The sequence below is a fragment of the Dasypus novemcinctus genome, chromosome 11, assembly GCF_030445035.2.
Source record: "Dasypus novemcinctus isolate mDasNov1 chromosome 11, mDasNov1.1.hap2, whole genome shotgun sequence".
Classification (NCBI taxonomy): Eukaryota; Metazoa; Chordata; class Mammalia; order Cingulata; family Dasypodidae; genus Dasypus; species Dasypus novemcinctus.
Window position 1 is genome coordinate 118,766,372 of NC_080683.1, and position 17,979 is coordinate 118,784,350.

Sequence of the window (17,979 nt, forward strand, 5' to 3'; positions counted from 1 at the left end):
ACACTCACACACGCACGCGCGCAGGCCGGCGGGGCGGGCGGGGCGGGGACGCGGTATGACACAGCAGGAGACAAGGACACGCAGGCCCCAGCAGGAGCGGAGCAGCTGCCCGGGCTGCCGGCCTTTGAAGCCCTGGCTGGGCTGCGGGAGCGGGGCCGCGTCGCGGTTCCCGGCAGCAGAGGGGCCCGCGCCCCTCGTTTCTTGGCGTGTCCCCAGGGAGGCTCAGCCTCCTTCCTGCCCCTCTTCCGCTGGTCTCCTTAGCGTCAGGCTTCTTGTGGGAATCCGGCAAGGGGGGAAACCGTGGCAGAGCTAGAAGGAGGTGCTGGCCGCGCCTTCCCTCTGAGGTCGCTGCTGGCCTTGCCGGTCATTTTTCAGGTGACACCCGACTGGGTGTCTTGGCGCTGGGCCCCTAGTTGGAGCCCCGTTGGTGGCCGGCACGCCCGCGCAAGGGGGACCGCTCAGCCGCCAGCTTGCTGCCTTGCCCCCCCTTCTCCACGGCTTTCACGGCCCCCCGTACTGCTCCCCACAAAAAGACGCTCCCCCCGTTCACCGCCCACTGTCTCTCTCCTACCCCACTCTCCTTGGCCTTTGGTCTCTTGCCCGCCCTGATGCAAGGCAGCTTCTCCACCAGACAGAAGGGGCACAGGGACACCCCTGCGGTGTGGGGGGGTGATGGTCCCCAAAACGCCCACTTCCAAATCCCTGAAACCGGTGGCCAGGTTTCCTTATGGGGAAAAGGGGATTTTGTGGGCCAAATCAAGGATCTTGAGATGGGGAGCGTCTCCCCAGTTATCCAGGTGGGCTCAGGCAATCACAAGACCCTTCTGAGCGCAAGAGGGAGGCAGAGAGGAGCGGCGCCTTGGAGAAGCTGTGAGGGTGGAGGAGGCAGAAGTCGGGGTGACGGGAGGGACCAAGGGCACGGAGCTTGGGCAGCTCTGGACAGCGGAAGAGGCAGGGAGGCAGGCAGAGGACCCAGCCCTGCCCACACCCGATTTCAGCGACATCACCGTGGACGTCTGGCCTCCACAACTGCCGGACCATCCGTTTGTGTTGTTTAAAGCCACCAAGTTTGGGGTAAATTGTGACAGCAGCAAAAGGAGATGCACGCACGCGCTCCTAAGCTCTTCGCCACCCTTTCGCGCTGGCCCGCATCACACTGGCGGAACAGAAGCGGTTCTTGGGGAACAGGGAGAAAAGAGAAAGAATATTATGGGAAAGAGCCCACAAGTTATTCCAGGAGGTGGTGAGTGTCATGAGAGAAAGTTGTTTATCTAGATGGGGAAGGCGCTTTCCTTTCCTTCTTCCTTCTCCACTTCCTCCAGGCCTGGAAGCTGAAGTGCCGCCTTCTCAGTCCAGGAGAGGAAAAGCAAGTACGAGGACGCTTAGCCCACACCACGACTGAGCGGAGAGGAAACCCGTCCGTGCCCATCTCCTGGGCTCAGGGTGTGGAGATGAACCTTCTAGAGCTCTGCTGTCCAAATGAAAAAACCTGAGATCAGCCGTGGAGAGGAACCAGGTACGTCATTTTACATTTTTTAAACAGCCACCTTAAAAAAAAGTTAAAGGGACAGCTGAAATTAATCTTAATATTTAACCCAATATATCTAAAATATGGTCATCATAATGTGCTTGATATAAAAAACATTAATGTTCTGGTTGACGTTCTTTCGTGTGTGTGCTAAGTCTTTGAAATGAGGTTGCATTTCACACAATCTATCGCGATCTCCTCTGAGCACACTCAAGGATGGAGTAGCCATGTGCAGCCAGGGGCAGCCGCGCTGCACCGTGAGGCCGGGAGGCAGGGCCGCTGGGGTCTGGCTGTTGAGCAGCAGGGGCGAGGGTTCCGTGCCTAAGCCACTTACTTGCATCTTGCCCTATCCTTTATCTCTTCTGCTCTCACTGCTCAAGTCTTCTCTTTGCCTGGCCTCTTTGGCTTAGCCAACACTTAAGATGGAATCTCCTTTATCTTTTTTATTTTATTTTTTTGAGTATTTTTTTTTTTATTATACGCATTTGAAGATACATAGATTACAAAAAAGTCACATTAAAAAATATAAGAGGTTCCCACACACCCCAACTCCCCACCCCACCCCCACTCCTCCCACATCAGCAACCTCTTTCATCATCGTGGCACATTCATTGCATTTGGTGAATACATTTTGGAGCGCTGCTGCACTGCATGGATTAGAGTTCACACTGTAGTTTACACTCTCCCCCAGTACATTTAGTGGGTTATGGAAGGATATATAATGTCCAGCATCTGTCCCCACAATATCATTTAGGTCAACTCCAAGTCCCAAAAATGCCCCCACATCACATCTCTTCTTCCCTCTCTCTGCCCTCAGTAACTACTGTGGCCACTTTCTCCACATCACTGCTACAATTTCTTCCATTACTTGTCACAAAGTTCTATAGTAGAATATCAGTAAGTCCACTCTAATCCATATTTTATTCCTCCATCCTGTGGACCTTGGGATGGTGATGTCCACTGCACCTCTATAGCATGAGGGGGCTTAGACCTCACATGGTTGATGGATGTGATTCTCCTGCTTGGAGTTGTAGGCACTCTTGGTTCCCTGTTGCGGTGACAAACAGCAGAAATTCCTCCTGTTTTACTTCCCGTCCTCTGTGCTGTCACCTGTTCAGTGTAGGGCCTGAGGACAACTCCAGAGCCACATGCCAGGGCTCAAAGCTTGCGTGGCCCACTTCCCAGCTACGTGTCTTGGAGAGGGAAAACAGGGATTAGAGCAGTTCCTCCTGTAGCTGACTTGACTCGTGGTCCCCAAAAAGTCTTAACCCCCAGTATCTGTGAGTGTGGCCTTGTCTGGATGGAGTTAATTAAGACGAGCTCACACTGGAGTAGAGTGGGCCCCTGTAGCAGTTTGATATAGTTATGAATTCCAAAAATAGATATCAGATTATGTTTGAAAATTGGTCTGTTCCTGGGCATGATCAAATTATGATTAGGACTTTGATTGGGCCAAGTCAGTAGGGTCTTGGGTCCCCACAGATAAAAGGCATGACAAAAGAAGAGAGTTGGAGTTTTGATTTGGAGTTTGATGCTGGAGTCTTGACTGGAGCCCCAGAAGTAAGTACACAGGAAAGAGAAGCAAGCCCCGGGGAAGAGAGGACCTGAGCCAGGAGAAGAACACAGAGGAATAGAGACGGCTCCTTAGACATGGCAGAAACCCCAGGGGGAGAGACAGAGCCATTCACCTGATAGTCTACAGCTGACCTTGTGGAGAAAACAGAGGCACTGAGCCCAGAAGAACCCAGGAAGCCTGAACCCTCGCAGATGTCAGCAGTCATCTTGCTCCAACACGTGGAAATAGACTTTGGTGAGGGAAGTAACTTATGCTTTATGGCCTGGTAACTGTAAGCTCCTACCCCAAATAAATACCCTTTGTAAAAGCCAACAAATTTCTGGTATTTAGCATCAGCACCCCCTTGACTAATACAGCCCCCAATCCAATATGACTGGCTCCTTAGAAGAGGGGAGAAGGGACAGCAAGACCCCGAGGGAAGGCGGCCTCGGGACGATGGAGGTGGACTGCAGTGGTGCTGCCACTAGCCGAGGAGAGAGGCAGCGAAGCGTCTTGCCTGGACCCTTCAGAGGGAACGAGGCCTGGGCGTCACCTTGACGTGGGCCTTCTGGCCCGCAGAACTGAGGGACAATACATTTCTGTAGTTTGAAGGCACCCAGTTAGTAGCACTGTGTTACAGCAGCGCTGGGAAACTAATACACTCTTTTTAAGGTGGTTGTGAGGAGTAAATGGCCCCTGCACCTAGCATGCACTATGCATCGTTGCTTCTTCATCACCAAAATTATCTATGAAATGTTTTTGCCAGTTGCACAACTTCCCATCACTTCAAACCTCTACATCTGCTGCCATCAACTGAAGGAAAATGTGACTGACGATCCACTTGCCAAAGTCGGGGCCTCTTCCGGACCCTTAGTTCTCATTCCATGCAAGTCCTCTGTAGCCAAGAACAGAAATGCCAGCCTCTGCCTGTGGTGGTGACTGTTCTTGGAAAAGGTCAATTCAGGAAAATTAAAAATGTCTAAAGTTTAAATTTTAAAAAGAAGAAATGATATATGCTTAAATGCATGAGTGCAGAATGATGTATTTTAAAACTAAGTGGTGCCTGTTGGAGGAGCTGTTGAACTACTTAGTTGCTTTGAAAACTGGTAGACGAAGGAAAGAATCCAGCAGGAACACATCTTTCCTGTACAAAGGCGACCCGTCACCTTAGGAGGCATCTGCATGTCCTCCTCTGAAGCCTCTGGATCCAACTCCAATTCTCAGGAAGCCAAGAGGGCAGAGGAACATGCAAAACTACATACAAGGTGTACATTTAGCAAAATCCAGATTGTGGGGAAATCTAGAGTTAATCACCTGGTTTCCTCAATATATATATTATAAGGAAAAAGGGAGGGGCGATATAGACGAAGAAAGACATTTCAACAAATTACATCACTTGAATGTTATTGGAATCCTGATAAAAAAAGTCAAACTAAAAAAGATTACATTTATGTGTCAATTAAAAGTTGAACATTGGATTTTAATGATATTAAAAATTAATTTTAATATATTAGGCATGATAATGGTATTGGAGCTGTGTTTTTAGAGAGACACAATGAAATACAGATGAAATCGTAAGATGTCAGAAGTTTGTTTCAAAATAATTCAGGGATGGGGAAATGGGTGGAGGTAGAAAAAAAATTGGCCATGAGTTGATAAGTATTGAGGCTGATGAGTCCATAAATTATACTATTTTGTCTACTTTATAACAGGCAAAATTTTCCATTATAAAAAGTAAAAAAATGGAATTGTAACTTAATTAAGAAATTTAATATTTGCAACAACAATTTAAGCTCCTAATATTATTTTCTAACATATATATTTTATTGATACATGTTAATAAAGCATAAATCCACCAAAGTATGCAATCAATGGTATTCAGCTGGTGGCAGGCTTGGCCCAGTGGTTAGGGTGTCTGTCTACCACATGGGAGGTCCGCGGTTCAAACCCCAGTCCTTCTTGACCCGTGTGGAGCTGGCCCATGCGCAGTGCTGATGCGCACAGGGAGTGCCGTGCCACGCAGGGGTGTCCCCACATAGAGGAGCCCCACGACCGAGGAGTATGCCCCGTAAGGAGAGGCGCCCAGCGCGAAAGGAAGTTCAGCCTGCCCAGGAATGGCGCCTCACACATGGAGAGCTGACACAACAAGATGACACAACAAAAAGAAACACAGATTCCTGTGCCACTGACAGCAAAAGAAACGGACAAAGAAGACGCAGCAAACAGACACAGAGAACAGACAACCCGAGAGGGGGGATGGTGAGAGAAATAAATAAATAAATCTTTTAAAAAATGGTATTCAGCTATAGTCACATAGTTGTGCATTCATGACATCAATCTTTTAGAGCATTTTCATTATTCCAGTAATAATAATAATTATCATCAACAAAAACCAAACAAACAAAACTCATCACCTCTCAATCTCTCTATGCTTCCCCTTCCATACATAGCTGCTATTCTACTTTCTTCTCTCTAGTTATTTGTATTTATATGTGTAAAACAGTCTTAAATATACAATATCACCCATATTCGTATTTCACTTGTTTCACTATGTAATACAGTTCCTTGTTACAGTTTTTAGCTTTCCTTCTAGTAATATACATGTCCTTAGACTTTCACTCTCGACCACTGTCATACCCATATAATAAATAGCTCTGCTATTCATAAACGCCATGCCATGCTTTCACCATTTCCATTCATTTCCAAAGATTTCCAAACAACCTGTTAACCAGTCTGTACAAATTAATTCTCAAACATCCATTCTCTACCCTCATTCTATTTTCTGGTGACCTATATTCTAATTATTAATTCTAGAAGTTTACATAATATAATTAGTTCAAAATAGTGCAATCATATAGATTTGTCCTTTTGTGTCTGACTTGCTACACTCAGCATAATGTCCTCCAGGTTCATCCATGTTGTCACAACTTTATTTCTTCTTACTGCTCTATAATATTCCATCATGTGTATACTCCACAATTTGTTTATCCATTCATCAGTTGATGGACACTTGGGTTGTTTCCAATGTTTTGCTATTGTGAGTAATGCTGCTATGAACATCAATGTGCAGATGTCTATTTGTGTCACTGGTCTCACTCAGTTCTTCTGGGAATATACTTAGTAATGGTATTGCCAGGTCACATGGAAAGTCTATATTCAACTTCCTTAGGAACTGCCAAAGAGTCCTCCACAGTGGCTGTACCATTCTACATTCACACAAGTGAACAAGCCTTCTATCTCTTCACATCCTCCCCAACATTTATAGTTTTCTTACTTTAATAGCGGCCAGTCTAATAGGTGTAAGATGATATGTCATTGTAGTTTTGACTTACATATCTCTAATTGCTAGTGATGAACATTTTTTCATGTGTTTCTTCTCCATTCATATTTCTTCTTTGGACAGCTGTCTTTTCAAGTCTTTGCCCATTTTTAAATCAGGTAGTTTGTCTTTTTATTGTTGAGTTGTATGATCTCGTTACATATCATGAATATTAAACCCTTATCAGATATGTGATTGCCAAATATTTTTTCCCAGCTATCTTTTTACCCTTTTGATAAAAGTGTTTAATTTTGAGGTCCCATTTATCTATTTTTTCTTTTCTTGCTTGTTCTTTGGGTGTGAGGCCGAAGAAACTGTAGCCTACCACAAGATCTTGAAGATCTAGGAGTTTTATGGTATTCACTTTTATATTTAGGTCCTTGATCTATTTTGAGTTAATTTTTATATAAGATGAGACATAGGGGTCCTCTTTCTTTCTTTTGGATATGACTAACCAGTTTTCACCATTTTTTTGAATAGACTGTTTTGGCCCAGCTGGGAGGGCTTGACCCCTTGTCTAAATTCACTTTACTTTTGATGTGAGGGTCAATTTCTGAGTTCTTGATTTGGTTCCTGTGATGGTTAGGCGAATGTGTCAACTCGGCCAGGTAATTGTGCACAGTTGTTTGGTCAAGCAAGCACTGGGCTAACTGTAATACAAGGGCATTTATGGACTTTAGTCACCATTGACTTTACTATAGTGGTAAATCATAGATAGCTGATTACAGTTACATCAGTCAGGGAGATTGCCATCAGCAATGAGTGATGCTTTATCCAATCAGCTGAATGCCTTAAAAGGGGAAGTGATTCCAGCATTGAGTGAGAATTTCCCAGCTCGTCTTTGGACAGCAAACACCTCTCAGAACTCGTCAAGAACCTTCACTGGACTTTCATCGAAGCCCCTGGTTGCAGCCTGCCTGCGGAACCTGGACTTGTGCATCCCCATAGTCATGGGAGAGACTCTTATAAAATCGCATACTATTGACAGATATCTCTTGTTGATTCTGTTTCCCTAGAGAACCCTGACTAATGCAGCTTGGTACCAGGAGTGGGATCTTGAGGAACAGAATCTTAAACATGGGGTGTCGAGGTGGTCCTGGGAGTTTTGCAATTGTCTCTCTACTCTAATTAGACTCAAGGGTACTGACAACTCCCTTTCCAATAACAGAAAGGCTGCTAACAGTCCATGGCAAGAGTTGGCAATCGAGATATGCAAAATAGCGTCACTGGATTCTCCTACTTCTTGGCTTATAAGAAGCAAGGATCTAGGTGAGAGTGTTTTCAATACCTTAACAGAGTTTTGTGGAGTCTAACGGTATAATGATGTTGGCTGGCTCCTCCTAGATACTCGGGATACTGTTACAAACGAAAGAGATGAGTTAAAGTCTTCAAATTTGAATCTGAAACGCCGCGTGAATGATGGGAAAGTTTCTATGTGTGCTCTGAAAGAAAATCTTGTCTCCTATAGCACAGGCTCAAAATATCTGATAACCAAACTCAGACTCTCATTGTACAAGTAGCAGAGTTACAAAGGAAACTAAAATCTCAACCCCGCAGGGTTTCTGCAGTTAAAGTGAAGGCATTGATTGGAAAAGAGTGGAGTCCAGTGAATTGGGATGGAGACATATTGGATGATGATAATTTCGGTGGAGACATTGGAACCCTGAGTTTTGCTGAGACTTTACCAGATGAACCTGCAACTGCCTGCCCTGTCCAGACCACACCTTGTCAACCTTGTATCATCCAGCCTCCAGCCTGCCCCAGGGAGTCTGAAACAACTTCCAGCCCTGGAGTGGGTACCAGCAACACTGAAGCCTGCTCTGCTGAACCTCCAGCCTGCCCCAGGAAGTCTGGACCTCCTCCCAGCCCTGAGGCACATACCAGCCAAACTCCAGCATGCACTGCTGAGCCTCCAGTCTACCCTGAAGAAACCGCCTCAAGAAATTAATCCTGTCTCACCAGAAGAAAATGCAAGGGAATGCACCAAGATCAGTAGCTTGCAAGGCAATTCTAATCCTCCTTACCCACCCCCACCACCTCTCTTGTCTTTGAGACCTATTACTAGACGAAAATCACAACAAGCCCCCAAAAGTGAAATACAAAGTGTGACCCATGAGGAAGTAAGGTATACTCAGAAAGAACTGCATGAGTTTTCCAACTTACATAGACAGAAATCAGGGAAATATGTGTGGGAATGGGTCCTAAGGGTATGGGATAATGGTGGAAGGAATATAAAGTTGGATCAGGCTGAATTTATTGATATAGGCCCAATAAGCAGAAATTCTGGATTCAACACTGTAGCTTAAGGGGTTAGAAGGGGCTCTAACTGTTGGTTCAGGTGGCTGACTAAAACATGGAACAAAAGATGGCCTAGCATGTCTGAGGTTGAGATGCTCAATTTGCCCTGGGACACAGGAGAAGATGGAATTCAAAGGCTTAGGGAGATGGGAACACTAGAATGGATTTACCATTTGAGAGCTGCCTACACATGCCAAGAAAGTCCAGAGGACACACCTTTAACCAGGAGGCCTTTTACCGGAGAAACTGTACATTGGGAAAAAGGAAATGATCAGACATTTTGGGGATTATTAGACTCCGGCTCAGAAGTGACATTAATTCCAGGAGACCCAAAACATCACTGTGGTCCACCAGTCAGAGTAGGGACTTATGGAGGTCCGATGATTAATGGAGTTTTAGCTCAGGTCCGTCTCACAGTTGGTCCAGTGGGTCTCCAGACCCATTCTGTGGTTATTTCCCCAGTTCCAGAAAACATAATTGGAATAGACACACTCATTAACTGGCAGAATCCCCACATTGGATCCCTGACTTGTGGAGTGAGGACTATTATGGTTGGAAAGGCCAAGCAGAAGCCACTAGAACTGCCCCTGCCTAGCAAAATGGTAAACCAAAAGCAATACCGGATTCTTGGAGGGTTTGCAGAAATTAGTGCCACCATCAAGGATTTGAAGGATGTAGGGGTGGTAATTCCCACCACATCCCCATTCAACTCTCCTATTTGGCCTGTACGGAAAACAGATGGATCGTGGAGGGTGACAGTAGATTATCGTAAACTTAACCAGGTGGTGACGCAATCACAGCTGCTGTCCCAGATGTGGTATCATTGCTTGAGCAAATCAACATGTCCCCTGGTACCTGGCATGCAGCCGTTGATTTGGCGAATGCTTTTTTCTCAATTGCTATTAGTAAGGACCACCAGAAACAGTTTCCTTTCATCTGGCAAGGACAGCAGTATACTTTTTCTGTCCTGCCTCAGGAGTATATCAACTCTCCAATCCTATGTCATAATATTGTCCGCAGGGATCTTGATCATCTCTCCCACCCACAAGACATCACACTGGTCCATTATATTGATGATTCATGTTGATAGGACCTCGTGAGCAAGAAGTAGCAAAGACTCTAGACTTATTAGTAAGGCATTTGCGTGAGAGAGGATGGGAGAGAAATCCAACTAAAATACAAGGTCCTTCCACCTCAGTGAAATTTCTAGGTGTCCAGTGGTGTGGGGCATGTCGAGATAAGCTGTTGCATCTGGCTGCTCCTACGGTCAAAAAAGAGGCACAGTGCGTAGTTGGTCTCTTTGGATTTTGGAGACAACACATTCCTCATTTGGGTGTGCGACTCTGGCCCATTTACCAGGTGACCAGAAAAGCTGCTAGTTTTGATTGGGGACTGGAACAGGAAGAGGCTCTGCATCAGGTCCAGACTGCTGTGCAAGCTGCCCTACCACTTGGGCCATATGATCCAGCAGATCCAATGGTGCTGGAAGTTTCAGTGGTAAATAGAGATGCTGTCTGGAGCCTTTGGCAGGCTCCTATAGGAGAATCACAATGCAGACTCTTAGGATTTTGGAGCAAAGCACTGCCATTCTCTGCAGATGACTACTCCCCTTTTGAGAAACAGCTTTCATCCTGCTTCTGGACCTTAGTGGAGACTTAACCATGGGCCATCAAGTTACCATGAGCCCTGAATTGCCTGTCATGAGCTGGATATTGTCTGACCCACCAAACCATAAAGTTAGGCATGCACAGCAGCACTCCATAATAAAGTGGAAGTTATATATATGAGCTAGGGCTCGAGCGGGTCCTGAAGGCATGAGTAAGTTACATGAGGAAGTGGCCCAAATGCCCAGGGTCACCACCCTGCCATGTTACCTTCTCTTTCCCAGCCCACAGCTTTGACCTCTTGGGGAATCCCTCACAATCAGTTGACTGAAGAAGAGAAAACTCGGGCCTGGTTTACAGATGGTTCTGCACGATACGCAGGTACAACCTGAAAGTGGACAGCTGTAGCACTGTAGTCCCTTTCTGGGACATCCCTGAGGGACAGTGGTGAGGAAAGATCCTCCCAGTGGGCAGAACTTCAAGCAGTGCACCTGGTTGTTCATTTTGCTTAGAAGAAGAAATGGCCAGAGGTGCATTTATACACTGATGCTTGGGCTGTTGCCAATTGTTTGGCTGGATGGTCAAGGAATTGGAAGGAACATGATTGGAAAATTGGTGACAAAGAGGAGGGAAAGAGGTATGTGGATAGATGTTTTTGAGTGGGCAAAAAACATGAAAATATTTGTGTCCCATGTGAATGCTCACTAGAGGGTGACTTCAGCAGAGGAAGATTTTAATAATCAAGTGAATAGGATGACCCATTCTGTGGCTAATGCTCAGCCTCTTTCCCCAGCCTCTCCTGTCATTGCCCAGGGGGCTCATGAGCACAGTGGCCATGGAGGTAGGGATGGAGGCTATGCATGGGCTCAGCAACACGGACTTCCCCTCACCAAGGCTGACTTGGCTACAGCCACTGCTGAGTGCCCAATCTGCCAGCAGCAGAGAACCACACTCAGCCCCCGATATGGCACCATTTGTCGAGGTGACCAGCCTGCTACCTGGTGGCAGGTTGACTACACTGGACCACTTTCGCCATGGAAGGGGCAGCAATTTGTTTTAACTGGAATAGACACATACTCTGGATGTGGGTTTGCACTTCCTACACACAATGCTTCTTCCAAAACTACCATCTTACCAAATGTCTTATCTACCACCATGGCATTCCACACACAATGCTTCTGATCAAGGAAACCACTTCACAGCAAATGATGTGCAGGAATGGGCACATGCCCATGGAATTCACTATTCTTACCATGTTCCCTATCATCCTGAAGCAGCTAAATTGATAAAACAGTGGAATGGCCTTTTGGAGACTCAATTACAGTGCCAGCTAGGAGGCAATACCTTGCAGGGCTGGGGCAATGTTCTCCAGGAGGCTGTGTATGCTTTAAAGCAGCGTCCACTCTATGGTGCTGTTTCTCCCATAACCAGGTTCCATGGGCCCAAGAATCAAGGGGTGGAAATGTGAGAGGTACCACTCACTATTACTCCTAAAATGGGAGTGGCACCACTCACTATTACCCCTAGTGACCTACTAGGAAAATTTTTGCTTCCTGTCCCTACAATCTCTAACTCTGCTGTCTATAGGTGTTAGTCCCAAAAGGAGGAGTGCTGTCACCAGAGAGCACAACAATGATTCCATTGAACTGGAAGTTAAAACTGCCGCCTGGCCGCTGGGCTCCTCTTACCTCTGAATCAACAGTCAAAGAAGGGAATTACTTACTGGCTGGGGTGATTGATCCTGACTATCCAGGGGAAATAGGATTGCATCTACATAATGGGGGTAAAGAAGAGTTTCCCTGGAATACAGGAGATCCTCCAGGGCATCTCCTAGTACTGCCATGTCCTATGATTAAAGTCAATGGGAAATTGCAACAATGCAATTCAAGCAGGACTAATAATGGCCTAGAGTCTTCAGGAATGAAAGTTTGGATCACCCCACCAGGCAAAGAACCATGGCCAGCTGAAGTGCTTGCTGAGGGTAGTGGAAACATGGACTGGGTAATGGAAGAAGGTAGTGATAAATATGAACTTCAACTATGTGACCAGTTACAGAAACAAGGACTACAATGGTCAAGAATCTTTCTTCCTTGTTTCATTATGGTGATGATTGTACATGTACACAAAACAAATTTCTTTGTCTTCTTCCCCCAATTTTTCCCTTATCATATAACAAGTTGTATCAGTTTCATGTCATAATATTTGAGGATGTCAAGTTTGAGAGTGATTATTACCCAAGAATTTGCATCCTATTCTGTATGGAATTAATGTGTTTCCTATTATATGCAAGAGAGTTGAACATTGTTAGGTGGAAATATATATATATATATATATATATATATATATATATATATATATATATACATGTTTGTTATTGTTTTTACTTAGAGACTAAGTATGGTTTAAGGTAATGTGTATGGTTGTCAAGTTGACAAGGAGTGGATTGTGATAGTTAGGCTAATGTGTCAACTCAGCCAGGTAATTGTGCCCAGTTGTTTGGTCAAGCAAGCACTGGGCTAACTGTAATACAAGGGCATTTATGAACTTTAGTAACCACTGACATTACTGCAGTGGTAAATCATAGATAGCTGATTACAGTTATGCCAGTCAGGGAGATTGCCATCAGCAATGAGTGATGCTTTATGCAATCAGTTGAATGCCTTAAAAGGGGAAGTGATTCCAGCATTAAGTGAGAATTTCCCGGCTCATCTTTGAACAGCCAACATCTCCCAGAACTCGTCAAGAACCTTCATTGGACTTTCTTTGGAGCCCCTGGTTGCAGCCTGCCTATGGAACCTGGACTTGTGCATCCTCATGGTCAGGTAAGAGACTTATAAAATCGATACTATTAACAGATATCTCTTGTTGATTCTGTTTCCCTAGAGAATCCTGACTAATACCATTCCATTTGTCAATTTGTCTGTCTTTATACCAGCATCATGCTGTTTTTACCACTGTAGCTAAATAATATGCTTTAAAGTTGGGAGTGAGAGTCCTCCAATTTTGTTCTTTTTAAAGACATTTTTGGCTGTTTGGGGGCTCTTATCCTTTCAACTAAATTTGATAATTGGCTTCTCCATTTCTGCAAAAAAGTCTGTTGGGGTTTTTGTTTTTGACTGCATTGAATCTGTAAATCACTTTGGGTAAGATTGACATCTTAACAGTATTTAGTCTTCCAATCCATGAACATGGAATGTCCTTCCATTTATTTAAGTCTTCTTCAGTTCCTTTTATCAGTATTTTGTAGTTTTCTGAATTCAGGCCTTTTATATCCTTGGTTAAGTTTATTCCTAAATATTTGGGTTTTTTTCAATCACTATTATAAATGGAATTTTTTTCTGATTTCTATGGCAGATTGCACACCAGTGGTGAATAGAAATGCTATTGATTTTTGTGTATTAATTTTGTATCCTGTCACTTTGTTGGACTCATCTATTTAGTTCTAGTAGCTTTATTGTGGGTTTCTCAGGATTTTCTTTCTTTTTTAATGATTTTTTAAATGTGGAAGAATACATTTTTATTTTTATTTTTTAAATAGTCTTTTATTTAAATATACATAGATCACACAAAATGTTACATTAAAAAATATAAGAGGTTCCCATCCACCCCACACCCCACCTACCCCACTCCTCCCACATCAATAACATTTTTCATCATTGAGGCACATTCATTGCATTTGCTCAATACATTTTGAAGCACTGCTGCACTGCATGAATTATAAATTACATTATAGTTTACACTCTCTCCCAGTCCACTCAGTGGGTTATGGCAGGATATATAATGTCCATCATCTGTCCCTGCAATATCATTTAGTACAAGTACAAGTCCCGAAAATGTCCCCAAATTTCATCTCTTCTTCCCTCTTCCCACCCTCAGCAAGTATGGTGGCCACTTTCTCCAGATCAATGCTACAGTTTCTTCTATTACTAGTCACAATAGTTCTATAGTAGAATACCAGTAAGTTCACTCTAATCCATATTTTATTCCTCCATCCTGTGGACACTGGGTTGGTGATGTCCACTCCACTTCCATATTGAGAAGGGTTCTCAGGATTTTCTTGATATAGGATCATAAAAATCAGCAAATAGTGAAAGTTTTATTTCTTCCTTTCCTAATTGGGTGTTTTTTATTTCTTTATTTAGCCTAATTGCTCTAGCTAGAACTTCTAGCACAGTATTGAATTACAGAGGGGACAGTGGGCATCCTTGTCTTGTTCCCGATCTCAGTGGGAAAGCTTCAGTTTTTCATCGTTGAATACAATGCTAGTTGTAGGTTTGTCATATATGCACTTTACCTATTGAGAAAGATTCCTTATGTTCCTATCTTTTAGAGTGTTTTTATCAAGAAAATGTGCTGTATTTTGGCAAATGTCTTTTCTGCATCAATTGAGAGGATCATGTGATTTTTTTTTTTCAATTTATCAATGTGGTTTTTTACACTAATTGATTTTCTTGTGTTGAACACCTTTGCATACCTGGGATAAAACCTACTTGATCATGGTGTATAATTCTTTTAATATGCTTTTGGATTTGGTTTGCAAGTATCTAGGTATTGTGTGATGTTTGCTTCATAGAAAGGGTTTGACAATGTTCTTTCCTGTTCAATTTTTTAGAAAAGTTTGAGCAAGACTGGTATTAGATCATCTTTGAGTGATTGATAGAATTCACGTGTGAAGCCATCTGGTCCTGGGCTTTCATCTTTGGGAGGTTTTTGATGACTGTTTCAATCTCTTTACTTGTGATTGGTTGCTGAGGTCTTTTATGTCTTCTAGGGTCATATAGGTGGTTCGTATATTTCTAGGAATTTGTCTGTGTTGTCTATATTGTCTAGTTCTTTTGGCATGCAGTTGTTCATAGTATCCTCTTATAATCTATCTGATTTTTGCAGGGTCAGTGGTAATGTCCCCTCTCTCACTTCTGATTTTATTTATTTGCATCTTCTCTCTTTTCTTCTTTGTTCATCTAGTTAAGGCTTTATCAATTTTGTTGATCTTCTCAAAGAACCAACTTTTGGTTTTGCTGGTTCTCTCTATTGTTTTTTGTTCCTAATTTCATTTATTTCTGCTCTGATCACTACTATTTCTCTCCTTTGATTTGGTTTGGGATTAATTTGCTCTTCTTTTTCTAGTTCTTCCAGGTATGCAGTTAGCGCTTCAATTTTTGTTCTTTCTTCTTTTTTTAAATGTAAGCATTAGGGCTATAAATTTCCCTCTCAGCACTGCCTTTGCTGTGTTCCAAAGTGTAATAGTTAGGTTAATGCATCAACTCAGCTAGGAAATGGTGTCCAGTTGTTTGGTCAAGCAAGTACAGGACTAACTGTAATACAAGGACATATCATGGACTTTAATCATCAGTGAATTGATTGTATTGATGGCTAATTACATTTACAATCAACCAAGGAGACTGTAGTCAGCAATGAGTGACATTTTATCCAAGCAGGTGAAGGCCTTAAAAGGGGAAGTGATTTCAGCATTCAGAAAGAGAATTCCCAGGTCTGCGTAAGACAGCCAATGTCTCCTGGAAACTCATCAAGGATGTTCATTGGAGCCCCTGGTTTGCAGCCTGCCCTGTGGAATTTGGATATGTGCATCCCCACAGTCACATGAGAGAATTTTATAAAGTCTCATACTGTTTACATATATCTCCTGTTTGTTCTGTTTTGCCAGAGAACCCTAACCTAATTCACATATGTTTTGATATGTTGTGTTCTCATTTTCATTCATCTCATGATATTTGCTGAATTCTTTTGCAATTTCTTCTTTAACCCATTGATTATTTGAGTATGCTGTTTAATCTCCTTATATTTATGAATTTTCCTTTTTCCATCCATTGTTGATTTCTGTTATGATCAGAGAAGTTTTTGTACAATACAATGTTTATAAATTTATTAAGACTTGTCTTGTGACCCACCATATGGTCTATCTTGGGGAAAGATTCATGAGCTCTTGAAAAGAATGTATATCTTGCTGTTTTGGGGTGCAATGCTATGTACATGTCTGTTAGGTCTAGTTTATTTATCATATTTTTCAAACTGTTTATTTATCTATCCTCTGTCTGGATGTTCTATCCAATACTGAGAGTGGTGTATTGAAGTCTCCAACTTTTATTGTAGAGACATCTATTTCTCCCTTCCGTTTTGCCAGGGTTATCTCATGTATCTTAGGGCACACAGGTTAGGTGAATGAATATTTAGTGTAGTTATTTGTTCTTGGTGAATTGCTCCTTTCATTAATATATAATGAACTTCTTCATCCCTTGTAGCAGTTTTGCATTTAAAATCTATTTTGTCTGATATTAGTATTATTGCTATTCCAATTGACTTTTTTTGGTTAGTATTTGCATGGAATATCCTTTTCCAACCCTTCATTTTTAACCTGGTTTTGTCCTTATGTCTGACACATATGTCCTTATGTCTGACACATATGTGTAGACACATATGGATGACTCATATCTTTTTATCCATTCTATCAGGCTGTATCTTTTGATTGGAGAGTTCAATCCATTAACATTCAATGTTATTACTGTAAAGGTATTACTTACTTCATCCATTTTGTCCTTTGGCTTTCTATTGTCATATTATACTATTGTCTGTCTTTTTACCCTTCATAGCAGTTTGATATGGTTATGAATTCCAAAAATAGATATTGGATTATGTTTGTAATCTGATCTGTACCTGAGCATGATTGAATTATGATTAAGGTGTTGAGGCCCCACCCCTTGGTGGGTGGGAACTCACAGATAAAAGGCTGGAGCCCTGGAAAATAGGTTCACAGAGGAAAGAGAAGCCAGCCCCAGGAAGAAGCACACCCTGGAAAGAAAGAAACCTTGAACCCAAAGAGAAGCAAGACTCTGGAAGGGAAGAACCCAGGCAGCCTGAACCCTCGAAGCCATCGGCAGCCATCTTGCTCCAACACGTGGAAATAGACTTTGGGGAGGGAAGTGACTTATGCTTTATGGCCTGGTATCTGTAAGTTCCTACCCCAAATAAATACCCTTTATAAAAACCAATCCATTTCTGGTATTTTGCATCAGCGCCCCTTTGGCTGACTAATACACCCTTTAATTTACCCTTCTTAATAATCTTCATTTCTATGCTCTTATCCAAGTCTCTTGCCCTTGTTTTTTCCTTTCAAGCTGCAGCACTCCCTTTAGTATCTCTTGTAACTCTGGTTTTTTGGTGACATATTCTATCAGTTTTTGTTTGTCTTTGAAGACTTTGAACTCACCCTCTTTTTTGAAGGACAGTTTTGCCAGATACAGAATTCTTGGCTGGCAGTTTTTCTTTTTCAGTACCTTAAATACATCATACTGCTTTCTTCTCTCCTCCATGGTTTCTGATGGGAGATCAGTTTCCCTTGTATGTGTTGCTTTGCTTTTCTCTTGCTGCTTTCAGAATCCTCTCTATCTCTGATATTTGTTTTTCTGAATAGTAGGTGTCTTGGGATAAGTCTATTTGGATTTATGCTATTTGGGGTGTGTTGTCCTTCTTGGATATTGGTATTTATGTCTTTCATAAGGCTTGGGAAGCTTTTGGTCAGTACTTCCTCAAATATTCTTACTGCCCCTTTCCATTCTCTTCTCCTGATAATGCATATATTTGTGCATTGTCATCAATTCCCTGAGACCCTTTTCCACTTTTTCCATTCTCTTCTCTTTCTGTTCAGTTTAGATGTTCT

General features: G+C 42.9%; 1 long non-coding RNA gene across 1 annotated transcript in view; it reads left to right on the forward strand.

The window, feature by feature from the left end:
* The first annotated feature begins 13,026 nt into the window (after positions 1–13,026).
* Positions 13,027–17,979, forward strand: part of LOC101421522 (uncharacterized) — a 34,052-nt gene continuing 29,099 nt past the window's right edge. Inside the window, exon 1 of the long non-coding RNA XR_188239.3 lies at positions 13,027–13,126. This is a non-coding gene — a long non-coding RNA (uncharacterized lncRNA). The remainder of the gene's footprint in view (positions 13,127–17,979) is intronic.